At 50.9% G+C, this 15,252-nt stretch overlaps 1 long non-coding RNA gene across 1 annotated transcript; it reads left to right on the forward strand.

The window, feature by feature from the left end:
* The first annotated feature begins 213 nt into the window (after window positions 1–213).
* LOC135192811 (uncharacterized) lies at window positions 214–2,057 on the forward strand. The gene is made up of 4 exons (XR_010309037.1): window positions 214–277; window positions 362–676; window positions 1,389–1,526; window positions 1,975–2,057. It is a non-coding gene; the product is annotated as an uncharacterized LOC135192811 (long non-coding RNA).
* Window positions 2,058–15,252: the final 13,195 nt, after the last annotated feature.

Here is a 15,252-nt window from a genome sequence, read left to right on the forward strand (position 1 = left end):
TAGAGACCAGAATGTTTGCAGGAAAGCCATGGGCAGCCTCTCAGTGCTCTGGGAATCAGAGTCTCCACACTGCTGTATGCCCCCACTGAGTGGCACAGGTTTAGTTACTGCCATGAGGGAAAAGGCAGGGGAAGGCAGAAGCAGAGCTCAGCCTCAGTCTCAGCTGCAGCACCCCTGTCCAGCAGCCCTTCCACTGCAGCGTTTCCTTCTGCAGGGAAACGACCAGAAGTGTCTGCAGATCTCTCAGCCCCATGCCCAGACTCCAGGAACTGCACAGGTAGCTGCCACTCTGCACACCCCTCTCAGCCAGCAGGGCTCTGCCTGCTCTCCTGCTGCCCTGGCAGGGCTCTGCCTTCTCCAGCCAGGGAGAAGATTCGTGCCGTGGGAGGGCAGCACAGGTGCTCAGGCAGAGTGGAGGTCTGGCTGCACGGCTCCTGGGGCACGGTGTGCGACGACTCCTGGGACAGGCAGGATGCCCAGGTGGCATGCAGGCAGCTGGGCTGTGGGCCTGTGCTGTCTGCCCCGGGGGAGGCTGCCTTTGGGGAGGGGACAGGCCCCATCTGGCTGGAGCAGGTGGAGTGCCAGGGCACAGAGCCATCTCTGCAGGAGTGCTGGGCCCGGCCTGGGGACAGCGGTGTCTGCCGGCACAAGGAGGATGCTGCTGTGAGCTGCTCAGGTGAGTGAGGGGCAGGGAGCCCTCTCTGGGCTAGGGGCAAGGAGCTGGGAAAGCATTTTCCCCATTGGGTGCCTTCATGGCCCCAGAGAGACCAAGGCCATGGCAGCCTGGTGCCAAGTGGGCAGCAGCTGCTGTCTGGCTGGATGTTCCCCAGCCTCTGTGAGCAGATCCCTGCAGCCCCCGGGCAGTTCCTGCACTGCCCGTGCCATCTTAGCACAACCTGGATCAGGGCCCTGTGCTGTATGCTGGGCACCCTGAGCAGCCCCACAGGAGGGGCAGTTCTGTTGGCAAGTGGCAGGACTGTTCCCACCTGCACACAGTGTGTCAGAGAGGAGGCTCCCTGCTCCCTGCACAAGCACTCTCTCAGCCCAGCTCTCCTTCTCCTCCCCTGCAGATGCACCCAGCACAGAAGCACCAACCCCCCAAGCAGGTAACCTCTCCTCCCTGCCAGGGCTGCATCTGCCCAGGGCCAGGCTCTGACGCACAGCAGGAGGGAATTGGCTCCTTTCTGGGGGGTGAAATCTCCAAAGATGGCATTGGGGCAGTGGTGTGGGGCTGGGCAGGGCTCTCTCTTCCCCTCTAGGGTGAGAGCTTTCCCTTTGCTCACCCCTGCGGTTGTCTGCACACAGTGTAGTGGGTTCAGCACTGGGGTGTGCTGGCCACACATTGTCCTTGGCCTGCTGCTGCCCTTGCTCTGCTGCTGCCCATGCAGGTGCCCCTGGGGGCCGTCGGACCAGCAGCAGCAGTGTCTCAGTGCCTGTCATCATCTGCATCGTCCTGGGAGCCCTTCTCTGCCTGCTCCTGGCCCTCCTGGCTGGACAAGTGCAAAGTGCCAGGGCTGGGCGCAGAGGTTGGTGCTTCCCCCGTGGTGCCAGGGCAAGATGCCTCCTGAAAGGCCAAGGGTGCTCTGGTGCGGCACTGAGTGGCAAGGGCAGAACAGTGACCAGAGTGTGTGCTGCTGCCTGCCCAGGTGCTTGTGCCGATCCCTGGAGCAGAGAGGGGGCAGCAGCAGGGACAGAGAACAGGTGGAAGCTGGCCCCAGCACCAGGGACCTAACCCAGGAGCCAGAGGGGCACAAGGGCTGTGTGTGGGGGGAATGTGCAAGGCTGTTGCTGCCTCAGGTCACCTCCTTGGGGACACTGCCAGCACTGAGGAAGTGCCGATGGTGGCAGAACCCTATAGCAGTGCTCTGCTGTGAGGGCAGCCCTGGGCTGTGCCAGGGCAACAGAGCTGGAGGAGCAGAGTGGGGTCCTGAGCCTGCCTGCCTCTTCCTCTGCTAACCCTGGCTCTGTCCCCAGCTGCCCAGGCCCCTTGGGAGCCCTTCCCTGAGGCTGTGTATGAGGAGATTGGCTACAGCACAGCGTGGGAGAAGCAGAAGAGGTTCAGTGACTCAGGTGGGTCTGTGTCCATCATGGGGGACACATCTCCAGGGCTCTTTGCCCTCACCCCTCCACTTACAGATGACTCCTCTATGCCCCTGGCCCATGGTGCCTGCAGTGCAAGGACTGTGAGGTCAGTGGGAAGAGGAGGCAGAAGCTGTGCCTGGAAAAGAAGGTTCCTCCTCACCACTTCTGCCTGTCCTAACCAGGGACAACCTCTCTCTGCCTGTCCCTGCAGCCTGGGTGACACCTGAGGGCTGAGGCAAGAGGCTGTCTCAGAGTAGCTGTGGGGCCCCTCTGAGATTGGATTTGTCCTCAGGCATCAGGGTGAGCCCTGAGCCTTTCTCCTCACTCAGCCCTGGCTCAGTGGCTCCCACATCCCCAGCAGCACTGAGCACAAGCCAGGTCAGCAGACAGCACTCCCATGACACCTCCTGCATCTCTCTACAGGCTCCTATTCAGAGGGGACTTTGGCCAAGCTGCAGCCCAAGCCTGGTGACAGAGAGGAGGAGGAGAATGGCCTGGAATCAACAGCAGGTAATGGGGGGGCAGGGGGGGGGTTGGTGTCTGCTCCCTGCAGGCAGGTGAAGAGCAGTGGTGTCCCTGAGTGTCATCACAGGTGCTGGGCAGGACATGGGCAGGGCTGCCTTCTGGTGCTGCCAACACCAATGCCTGAGCCCCAAATCTCTGCACTTCCTCCTGTCCCCTGCTCAGCAGGATCTGTCTTCCATCTGATACCAGCACCTCTCTCCTTCCAGATGTCTCTGTGCTGGCTGGAGGTGACCCACTGGATGGCTATGATGATGCCAGGGACATTGCTAACCCTGGGCAGGAGCCTATGTTTAGACAGGGAGCCAGGGAAATGCCCAAGGAACCAGAGGAAGGATCAGGACCCAGAGATGAACCTGGAGGTGAGAGGGCAAGAGATTGCTGCTGGTTCCTGGAGTGCCATTCCTGGTGCCACGTGAATCACCACGAGGCTGACAGCCCAAGGGGAAAGATGTCCCAGGATTTCTCCTTGGGTCTGGGGGTGGGAGAGGGAGCTGAAAATCTCAGAACTGCACAGAGGAAGGGAGGAAGTTTGTTATTGTTTAAGCTTCCTGAGTCCAAAAGCCCAACAGAACAAAATTTAGGATGCCTCCTTCTCCCCATATGGAAAAATGAGGTAGAAGAGTCAAAGGGATGAAGCACCCAAAGAAACAGCCTCAAATTTGATCTGGAAGTTGAAGAGAAAACTTCAGCAATGACTAAAAGGGTGACCTAGGAGAGGGGAAGGCAGCAGGCACAAAGGTGTGCACAAGCCCAGGCTGGGTGGCAGTGGATTCTGCAGCTGGAGCTGGATTGCCCCTTGGCTTCAGGAGGCAGCTGGGCTGGTCACGTGCTTAGCTGGCCTCGTGGTTAGCAGAGGCAGCTGCAGCAAGGGAGATGTTGCAAAGGTGAAGGCAGGAAGCAGGAGAGAGGAGGAAGCTCATCTGCCTCTCAAATGGGGTCTTGGAAAGGAAGTGGGAGTGGGATCAGGGTTGGCCTGGGTGGTCCTCCCCACGGGAGGGGCCAGGGACACCTGGGTTCAGGTTTCCAAACTCCACCTCTCACCCCAGAGGGGCTTAACCTGGAACAAAGTTGATGCCCAGAACATGTGGGGCATCCTTATGGGCAGTGTGCTGTGTCTGCCTTGCTGCTTGCAGGGGCAAACCTGTGCTGACAGAGCAGTGCTGAGGGCCCTGCAGCTGGGGCAGGCACCTGGGCCCTGTCCATGCAGAGCACAGGCTGTGAGGATGCTGAAGAGCTTTCTGCTGCACATGCCCCTGAGGACACATGGGGGTGAGAGCACAGCTCAGGGCACAAGGACCCCTGAACCCTCAGCCAGCAGAGCCCATCCCTGCCATGGGGCTGGCTGCAGCTGGGATGGAGGAGAGCTCTGTGCAGCTGGGAGAGACACAGGCACCAGGAGCTGGCTCCCATTCCTAGCAGCAGCAGCAACAGCAGCAGCAGCCAGGCAGTGTCTCTACTTTTTCTGCCCCACTTTGATGCCTCCACAGTGGTTCCCCTGTCCACTGCTCAGCAGGATGTGTCCCCTCGCTGTCACCAGCTGCTCTCTCCTTTCAGATGGCTCAGTCCTGGCTGGAGGTGACCCAGTGGATGGCTATGATGATGCCAGGGAGATGTCTGCCCCCACACAGGATCCTGTGTTTAGACAGGGAGACAGGGAAATTCCCAGGGAGCCAGAGGAAGCAGCAGGACCCAGAGATGTGTCTGGAGGTGAGAGGGGAAGAGATTGCTGCTGGTTCCTGGGGAGCCACCCCTGGTTCCAGGGGGAATCCTTGCCAGGCTGAGAGCCCATGGGGAATGAGGCTCCAGGTTCCTCATTGAGATCTGGATGTGGGAGAGGGAGCTGAAAGTCTTAGAACTGCAAGGACAAAGGGAGAAATCTGATGCCCACAAGAGGGACACCACTTTGGCTAATGTCCAGTTGCTGTCTTGCTGCTTGCAGGGGCAAACCTGCACTCACAGAGCAGTGCTGAGGGCCCTGGAGCTGGGGCAGATGCGTGGGCCCTGTCCCTGGAGAGCACAGGCTATGATGATGCTGAAGAGCTGCCTGCTGCACATCCCCCTGAGGACACATGGGGGCGACAGCACAGCTCCCTGAGCCCTCAGCCAGCAGAGCCCATTCCTACCATGAGGCTAGGAGAGATCTGAAGCAGGAGAGCTCTGTGCATCTGGGTGAGACACAGGCACCAGGAACCAGTTGCTACTGCCAGGAGCAGCAGAAGCAGCAGGACAATGCTTCTGCTTTTCTTTCCACTCTCTGATGCCTCCACAGTGGTTCTGAATAAAGGCTTTCAAGATTGGCCCAGAGCAGCTGCTGTCTGTCTCGGGGGTGGGTATGGGTGCCTGCCTGAGCTGCCTGGGAGCAGCAGAGCACAAAGACATGGTGGTGGGAAAGGGACACGTGTGGGGACAGCAGGCTCAGGGTCAAGCTGCAAGGCCATGAGACGCCTCTGGTCCTCATGCACTATTCCTGCTGGCAGAGACATTTCCATCCTGCCAGTCACAGGTCCCAGCACAGGAGGGGATGGGAACTGGAGACAGCCCAATATGAGCTGAGCTATCCAAGCTCCCATTTCTTATTGAGAGCATCAGGCTCCAAGTGACAAAGCAGATACTTTCAGTTAGGGTGAGAAGTGTGAACCACACACAGCATACAAGTGATGCTTTTCCTTAGCATTTAGGTGCATCTAACCATTTGAATATGCAGAATCTTCCCTAATTGCAGTTACTGCAAAAGCATTTTTAGTGCACCTAAGCATTGCAATTTGCATATTCCTCCCAATTCCCTCCTGCTTTGCTCACAGCCCCACAGATGCTGTTTATCAGAAGGCTCAAGGACAAATTCCTCTGAGCTTCTTCACACACAGCACTGTGGTTTTGCTGTGCTTCAATACTCAGAGCTCACATCCAAGGCTTGATGGTACATGCTTCTAGGGGCTTGTGCCCCCCATTTTCCAGCCAGTGCCCAACAAATTCCCCCTTTTCTTTTTGTGCAATCCAGACCTTGGATGTCACTTCATGAACTCCTTTCATTATGCAAGCAAAAGCTCTTCCCAATACCACCGACACCAAAACCAACATACCCAAAAATCCTCAGGGCCTCCTCCATTAAGCCTATCAACCAAGGTGATAAATTTCCAAACAGAGATCTTAACCATCCACCAAATGGATTATCATCCCTTACACTTTCTGGAGTATGTTCCTTTAACCATGCTAACTTCTTGTGAATTGACTCACTGTGATCTGACAAGTTAAAGCAACACATTCCTTCCAAGTCCTCACAGCCACGCTCCTGAGCAAGCAAAAGACAATCAATAGCAGCTCTATTTTGAAGCAAATTGTGCTTAAGACTACTCTGATCATATAATAACTGATTCAGGATATCAGTGGTAACATTAGCTTGTTTGATTGACCAACAGGCTAGTTTCTCTAGCTGCCTTACAGCCTGTGCAGCTGCTACTCCTGGTGCAATAGAGGAGGCAAATACTTGTGCTGCAGAGGACCATAGTTCTACATCATCTTTACAGTCACTCTTAAGGTGGTGAAAGGAGTGTTTTGTTCTACTCTATTTCTTAAGGTTTTGGGATGTTTAACCAGTCCCTTTGATGAGGTGCAGATAAAGTAAGTTTACCTAAGTAACAGGGACCACCATAGGCCTTCCTGGGAATACCTTGCCAGGCTCTATCTCCACAAATTAAAACACATCAGGGGGTAATGCTTTTGGGGTCCTGTTAATTCTACAACAATGAGCCAGTTTTTCTTTCTGCATAGATCATGTCAATTGCTCCATAAGCACCAAGGGGTAAAGATCCAAGCCAGCCACCTAACAGTGCAGTAGTTGATTGTAGACTTAGACAAAAGTCAGGATTGCCAGGCTTAGTTAACAATCCTAAAAGCTTTTTCTGCAAGCCATAGGAAGTCATTTTGTTCTAAAAGACCAAGATCCATACGAACATCACAGTCACAGGAGAGTGCAGGTGTGCCACATCTTCTCTGGCTCTGTGTAGCAGTTGATGTTGTAGATTGGCAGATGTATCTGTTGTCCTGTATTCCTCCTCAGACTCCCACAGTTCTGGATTCACTCTGTAGTTCTCAGAAATCTTGATGTTTTCATCACACTCCTTAGCCATGAGCTGCATCTGTCTTAAGAACTACCAATTTCTAAATATGATACAAAGCTATGCCCCAGGTGTTGCTTTCAGACTGTTCTATTAGGCCTTTTCCCCACAATCCTTTATCTGCTCTTAAAAAATTAAGGCAGTGTTTCTCCTCTTTTTGCAGGGCCCTTGCACAAAGATAACAAGCACATTGCCACCTGTGCCAATGGAGTGGGTTTTGGCCCTTACAAGAGGTGCTAAGCTGAATCTCTATTTTGCTGTTATCCATTCATTAAACCAGAATCACTGAAAACGCATGAAAATACCCAAATTCGTTAACCATGATCAAAACCTTATCATCCATACACACACAATCATAATTTCAGTGCTCCTTTCAAGATTTTGCCCCAATTCTGCTGTCTGAGCAACACTTCTGCTCACTTTAAGGAAACAGACTGGTTACAACAAGCTGGTCTCCATTGAAAGCCTGTGAACACAAATGGACAAGCATGCAAACAAACACAAAACCAAATACAAACATACTCATTGCTTAGGCTAACAAATCCATGGACCTTGTCTGCATGATGTAACTACAGGAAAAATTCTTTCTGTCTCCTCTCCCCTCCAAATCCTATCCTTCCTTTATTCTCAATTCTCCCCCCATTTGTTTTGTGAGTTACACATAACCCTAGTGCTATCTAAATGTACAGAACAAATCCTTTAAAATATTCTACCATATCCTTATGTCCTAAAATCCTACAATTGTAATCTTGCAAACTCTTATCCTTAATTATATTATCTATCAACTTAAAAAATCTAGCAAATGAAGGAAACACAAGAAAAAGCAAAGAGAACTCAAGAAACATGGCACCATGATATCCTTAGTGTCAGCACAGGAGAAATAAGCAGTAACCTATTGTCACAGAAGGTAGTTTGGGGGGATTAGGGGCAAATACGCGAAGGCTCACTCGTATTTTCAAGTGATTTATTGCTCAGACGTGGAAGATCCCCCTCCCGAACTAAATTCCCCATGTGAATTCTTTGGGTTTGAGGTTGTAGAGTAACATTTCAGGAAAATGGCAAATAAAGAGAGTCTGTGGTTTTCAGAGTTCCTTTGAGTCTTTGAAGTTATTCAGTCTTTAGGTAAAAGAGTCTTTTCTCTACTCACTGTTAGGCAGTTATTTCAGCAAAGTTCGAAGCTTTGGGCGGTGTCCCTTCCTTTGTCAGGATCGGGCTCGAGCAGGCTTCAGGCCTCTGCGGCCCTGAGTGAGAAGTCACCGGGGCAGGAACAGCAGGCGATGACAGGCGAACGAGCAAGCAGAGAGCGAGAGCGCGAGCGAGCGAGTTAGCTCCCGATCCAGGAAGACACACCATTTTATAATGCTTTCAAAGAGGTGTATCCTACCAGTGCAGGCTAATTTTACCTTATTCTTACAGATTGGTACAAAGTTATAATCAACCTGCACAATTGGAGAATTCTTACCAAAACAACTTCTAAGACCACCCCAAGCTCGGCCCACCACCAGGTGGTCAGCGGGCATGAGAACTGCCGTTTCTCCTAACCAAAACAGTGGCCAGCGTGCCTGGGAAGCAAGGCCAACAGTTAGGAAAACAGTGGCCAATGTTTACCTTTTATCTCGACTAGGGAGAGCCTTTCTCATGGGACTGAAGGATTGTTTTGGTTTTGCGATGCTCTTGGCATTAATGTGAGACACTAAAGGCACTAAGACTTGCACAACATGGATGATCTGTTAGGAGCTTCTGTTACCTTCCATGACACCTATACATTTACAAAGGAATTTCTTACCATAGTGTTCCATTATAATACTGTGGTGGAGGGGCAGTAGCCCCAAAACTGAGGCCTCTCTATGCCTCTACATGCTTGGACATGTTCTTCTGCCAGGACCTACGGCAGTAAACAGGTTGTGTAACACACACATGCCCAGCCCATGTACCCCTGGGGTCCGCCCAGGTAATCCCCTATTGGGAGGGTCCAGGCAAATATCTACTGCCTATTAAGGTAAGGTTTGGGCTTACTGCCAGCCTGATTGGTCACTTTAGATGGCCAAATGAGCCAGGAATCTAGGCTCAGAGTCTATAAAGAGAGGTGCAAAGGAGCACCACGTGTTCAGAGCATTCAGAGTGTTCAGAGGTTCAGACTGAGAGGATCAAGCTCAGCTCTCTGATCCGCATAGCAGCACAGACCTGCTTGCATGGCCTAGACACAGAGTCAGGCCTTACTCACTTGCAAACATTACTGAGGCTTAGCCCTCTTGCATTAATCTCAAGGCACAGTTAAGCTGTCTGCAAACCCTTTGAGAAGCAGAGCGCCTGCACGCCTGCACTCCATACATCTATGGGGAGCCGAGAGCCCCCTGCCTAAGCCTAGAGCAGCCATACATACTGGCTTGCTGTCCTGCATTTAGCTATGGAACTCAAGCCTCCCTGCAGCCCGGCACACTGCTTGCCAGCTGTCCTGTAAGCCTGGAAAATTGTAGGCTCAGCAGACCCTTTCCAGATAGTCTGCAAACCTACAAACACAGCCTGCTAGCTCTACAGACGACAAATCCTTCTCCTGCACCTGGGAATCCTCCCAGCTGATCATCCCTGGAGACACACAGCATCCAGAAGCAGCAGCACCGAGGCAGACACCACTTCATGGCAGGAGAGAGGTTAGAGAAATCCTGTTTACCCCAGAGACTGGGAACACCTTATCATTCTTCTGCAAGCCGGGACAGATTCCAGCCTCACCAAGACCCGAACACTGTGCACACACTGTGACACAGTCTCGGGAGGGTGATTAATAATACTTATGAGCAGCACACCTAAGCAAGCTTTAATTCCTTTGTAATATAAGTTACCTCTGTCTGAAGAGCACACACAGTTTCAGCCCTTGCTGGGCAAACAGTACAGTTGTTAAGAGGCATTAAGCCTAAGGGAATCTTTCTCTCTGTCTATAGTTGATAATTTGATATTTCCATTTAGTAATCAAATCCCTGTAAATATATCCCAAGCTGTTTTCATAATCTTGCACTACAAACCTAATTACATAGTGGTTGGGGGTGGTACAAATTTGTAAATATTAATTTTAATAAATAATTTTATAAAAAATTAATACCACTTCAAATTAATTTCTCACCTCCCCCTAACAGAGGAGGAATAGAGAAATCCCCTCCACGACAAATACCTACCAAGTGCTAAACAAACTCTATTGCAGTTACCTAAGGCTCATGATGCTGTTAAAATGATCCTAAAAACTCTAGCACAATTAATAACAATTTAACATCTTATCCAGGAAACTCTCAAACTTCAAGATCTATTACAATCAAAACCAGAAACAGCATCAGGATTTCAATTCATGAAATAGCTGTCACAAGTTCAGCCTGTCTCTCCAAGAACAGAACACTTATCTCTGCAGCAAAAGAAAAAGGATGGAAGAGAGGGAGAGGGGTGGGGGAGGGTGGTGGCTTGCATTCCGAGCAGCAGATTCATCTCTCGTCTGAGCCATCCAGTCTCCCAGCTCCCATCCCTACGGTCCCCGTAGCTGTTGTTCCTGTGAAAGAGTGATGGATTTGGTCATGTCAGTTCCCTTTAGAGGTGGGCACAAAGGTGTTAACTCTTCATTGGAGAACCCAATGAGTGGTCACAATCACGGTATATCTCCCATGAGCTTCTGAGCATCATTCAAGGAGTTGATTTGGGTGTGGAACTGAAGCTTTTGTGGTTTAATTCTACTGTTAGTAATTTCTCATCCAAGATATTTCCATGGAGCCTGTTTTTGTGCTTATTCTGGAGCAACCTTTAATGCCTTCTGTTCCAGTTGTTGTTGTAGTTGAATCTCTTGTTGTTTGGAGAAAGGCTCTTTCTGAGCCAACAAAATGTCATTCATGTAATGATATATTAGAGTTTTAGGCCACAGTCGTTGCAAAGGGCAAAGGGCTCCATCTACAAATAGTTGACACAAAGTTGGACTATTCTTCATCCCTTGCAGGAGAACTGTCCCTTCATATCTCTTAGCAGGAGCTTGTCTGTTTATTGTGGGAACTGTAAACGTGAACCTTTGGCAATCATTGGGATGCAACTTGATTGTAAAGAAGCAGTCTTTTAAATCTATGATGAGCAAATTCCAGTTCTCAGGTAACATCGAGGGTACAGGTAGGCCTGGTTGTAATGCACCCATGTCTTGCATCTGGGCATTGACTGCCTGCAAGTCATGAAGAAGACAGAACTTCCCTGATTTCTTTGGGATTACGAAGAGTGAAGTATTCCATGGACTAGTAGATGGCTGTATGTGTCCTGCCTGTAATTGCTCCTGTACCAACTCCTCAGCTTTAAGCAGTCTTTCTTGTGTCAGCGGTCACTGTTCTACCCATACAGGTTGATCAATTATCCACTTGAGAGGAATGGGGAAAGACTGCAGAGCAGTGGCCACTAATAAAAATCCTGTGTGTCAGTAGTGAGCATCATACCCAGTGGGTCCAAGACATCCCTGCCAATTAAGGCATTGGCTCCGGGATGTACTGTCCACTTGTGCCAGCCCCAGGCTGGCTGACGACACCTCCTCTGAGCACTATATAAGACACTGCATTGCCTTAATAAATCGTACTGATGCACAGATGCCTAGAAGCTGCTGTCTCGAGTCGTCAGTACCCCGATCTTGCCTCTCGCCAGCCTCCGTACCCCGACAAATGGCGCTCGAATAGGCTAATTGGACCACCGGCAGGCCTCCAGGCCGCAATCAACATAACTCTAAGCCGGCCCTTGAGCCGCTGGGGTCCCGAGGAGGGGCCAAGACATCGCTTCACCTCCATGCGTAAGGAGCTGGCAGAACTGTAAGAGATCGGACGCTACTATACCCCCTGCTGGGGAAGCGCGCTGTTTTTCCTTTTTTTTATCCTCCCCTTTGCTTAACCCGTTACTAACCACGGGGGACAGTGTCTGCTGATACGGGCACGCTATACAGATAGGCGCTCATTGAAGATTGGAACTGCTCATAGATATGGGGGTGCTTTAATAACGGTGGCTGTCATGACGATGAATGCGACCATACAGATGGGCATATCCTGGGGGCGGTAATCGTGCATAGCCAGGTCCCCCCCTGGAGCAGCTGCCGCTGGAAAGCAGAAACACACACACACACCCCCCCCACCCCCCCTTTCTCGCTTACGGAATCTTGCCGGGGAAGCGCGCTAGTTTTCCTTTTTTATCCCGTCCCTAACTGCGGGGGACAGTGTCTGCTGATACAGGCGTGCTATAGAGATAGGCGCTTATTGAAGATTGAAACCGCTCATAGATATGGGAGTACTTTAATAACAGCAGCTGTCGTGACGACGCATGCGACCATACAGATGGGCATGTCCTGGGGACGGTAATCATGCACAGTCAGGTCCTCCCCGGAGCAGCTGCCGCCAGAAAGCAGAACTCCCCTCCCCCCTTGCTTACAGAATCTTGCCGCTTAACGGAGCACTCTTCACCCCCTCCCCTTACTTTCGGCGGAATAGCAACCGCGTGGCACCGGGAACCACCCCTGACCACCACGCGTGATGGCGGCTGCCGGTAGCCCCTCCCACCACCCCATGATGGCGATTGCCGATGGCCATCCGGCGGTGGCAAACTGCGAAAGTTTCTCAGCCTGTAAAAGTTTTTTGGGACTGCTGTCCAAAGTGGCTGCTTCCAGCCACCACTGCCATGTCCAATCTGCCAGCTGCTACGGCCCTTTCCTTCTGCATTTGATCATCAGGATGGCAGCTCCCCCGCCACCGTGTCCCCGACACAAAAGGGATGAAAAGCAGAAAGAAAAAGTAGAAACGGCAGCAGCGCCCGTGCTTCCTGAGTCTTGCCGCCAGCAGAAACCCTCCCCCCCCAACAAGCAGCAGAGCTCAGAGGAGCCGCGCCCCCCCCCCCGACAAACTGTGGAGCCTGGCAGAACCCAACCCCTCCCCGTGCCCCCCACCAATCGTGTGTACAGGACAAGAAAACACCATTAGGACGGACGGATGAACAGAAAGACTCTGGGGGACGGGGCTTGAAGATCACCCTGCGAAGATCAGCAAGAAATCGTCTGGAAGTCCAAGCTGCCCTTCCCCCCCCCGCCCGGTGGCAGAGTTCAGCAGGGTCCCTTTCCCATCACTGGCTTGGAAAGTTCGAAAATGGCGGCGGCTCCACAGGTCATGGGACACACCCTCCACCTCTTTCTTCCCCCCCCCCGGCCTCCTTCCCCTGGCACGGGCGGCGAGCATGGCTCACCTACACACACACACACACACACACACACCCCTCCCTGCACTTTCTCAGCGGGAAATGAACAGCTTAGTTCTTAATGTAACAGACTCATATTTTTGTATCTTGCTACCTATATGAACTATTAACATCAATATTAATGCTTTTTTTTATTATACTGGATCTTACAGGTTAGGAGTTTACTGAATAGGATGTTAAATGATTGCTAATTGTATCAGAATTTCTAGGAAGATCTTTTCCCCTCTGTTCTGATTCTGACTTTCTTGTGGTACCACACTTCTTGAATTTTTCTTTGCCTTTTTTTCTCCTATTTCCTTCATTTCCTATATCTTTGAGCTGTTAAAATAGTATAGTTAAGGCTCAGAGTTTGTAATATGGCAATTGTGGGATTTTTTTTCTATGGGGAAACCATGGGATGTTCTGGTTTTGGGTTCTTTCTGTATATCTGGGTAATACTGGAATAAAAAAAAAAAAAGGGGGGGGGGAAAGGGGGTAGAAAGACAAGGGAGCAGGTATAAAGAAATTCTGCAGACAAGATCAATGGGTCTGTCAGCCTAGGCACCCAATATGTTTGTGTTTGTTTCTGTACTTGTTTCTGTATTTGTTCACTTGCATTTGTCTCTGTATTTGTTTGTGTTTGATCCCTTATCTTCACAGGCATTGTAAGATGGGGACCAGCTTGAGTATGATTAGCCTGTCCTTTCCTAAGGTGAGCAGGAATCCTGCTCAGATGGCAGAATTGTGGTAAAATCTTGAAAGGAGTATTGAAATGATGGCTATATGTGTCTATGGATGATAAGGTCTGACCATGGTTAGTGAATCTGGGTATTTTTATGAGATTCAGTGATTGTGGTTTAATGGAATAGATTCAGTTTAGCACCCTTTTGTAAAGGCCAAAGCCCACTCAAATTGGCATGAGATGGCAATGTGACCGTCTATCTCTTGCAAGGGCCCTGCAAAAGATAAAAGACACTGCCTTAAATTCTTAAAGTAGATGAAGAACTGTGGGAAAAGGCCTAAGCAGAATACCCTGAATGCAATATCTAAGGCATATCCTTGGACTATATTTAGAGGCTAGTAGTTCTTAAAGCACAATGGACAGACGCAACTCGTAGCTAAGAAGCGTGATTAGAACATGGAGATTTCTGAGACTGAATCCAGAACTGTGGGAGTCTGAGGAGAAATACTGGACACCTTGGTGCATCTGCACCCCTCTGCCTTCCTTCTGCTCTGCCGTATCTTTCTTCCTCTTTGGAAAAAATGGACTTTACCTCGCAGCACGATGAGGGTCGGGTAGGAGGGGATCCAGTTGGTCGTCGTTGAATCAGCAGTGCAGGTCTAGTGGCGCGGGGGCGAGCAGTCCAGCCGTGTGGGTCACAACGGCATAGATCGGTGAGGGGGTTCCACGGCGCAGCTCCAATGGCAAAAGGTCCTGCAGGAAAAAAACAGCCCAACTTGGTCGCAGAGCAGGGAGGTCCAGAGTTTGAGGGTATTGGGGTGCCACTTGCAGAAGGGAACCAGGAAAGCAGGGAGACAGCTCAATGTGAGCTACGCTTCTGAGCAATCCAACTCTTTCTTGAGAGCGTCAGACTCCAAGTTACAAAGCAGATACTTTCAGTTAGGGTGAGAAGTGTGAAGCGCGTACAGCATACTGAGTAGTATTTTCCTTATCTCTTGGCTCATCTAACCATTTGAATATGCATAATCTTCCCTAATTGCAGTTACTGCAAAAGCATTTTTAGTGCACCTAAGTATTGGAATTTGCATATTCCTCCCAATTCCCTCCTGCTTTGCACACAGCCCCACAGATGCTGTTTATCAGAAGGCTCAAGGACAAATTCCTCTGAGCTTCTTCATACACAGCACTGTGGTTTACTGCAGTTCCAATACACTCAGAGCTCACATCCAAGGCTTAATGGTATACGCTTCTAGAGGCTTGTGCCCCCCATTTTCCAGCCAGTTCCCAACAGAGAGAGAGCAGAAGAACATGTCTGGGCAAGCCAGGACATGTATAAGCCTATTTTGGCCCGTTTAGGCCTACCACAAACCAGCAATTGGACATGCAGTAAATGTAAAGGCACAAAGCACAAGAAACCTCACCACCATTCAGTGTATGAATCCAGCCCCACCTGCAAGCCACAGATTCTGGGACCACCACACCTTGACTCCACCCAGAGACAAAGCCTCTCCGTGCCGCAGTCCCCAGCCACAGGCAGGTAACACTCACAGAGCATCCTGATGGAATCTGAAAGGGAAATCCCTGGGAAAAGCTCCAAACTCTAAACAGCAAAAAGCTGCTAACTCAGCTGAG

The sequence above is a fragment of the Pogoniulus pusillus genome, chromosome 44 (assembly GCF_015220805.1).
Source record: "Pogoniulus pusillus isolate bPogPus1 chromosome 44, bPogPus1.pri, whole genome shotgun sequence".
NCBI lineage: Eukaryota > Metazoa > Chordata > Aves > Piciformes > Lybiidae > Pogoniulus > Pogoniulus pusillus.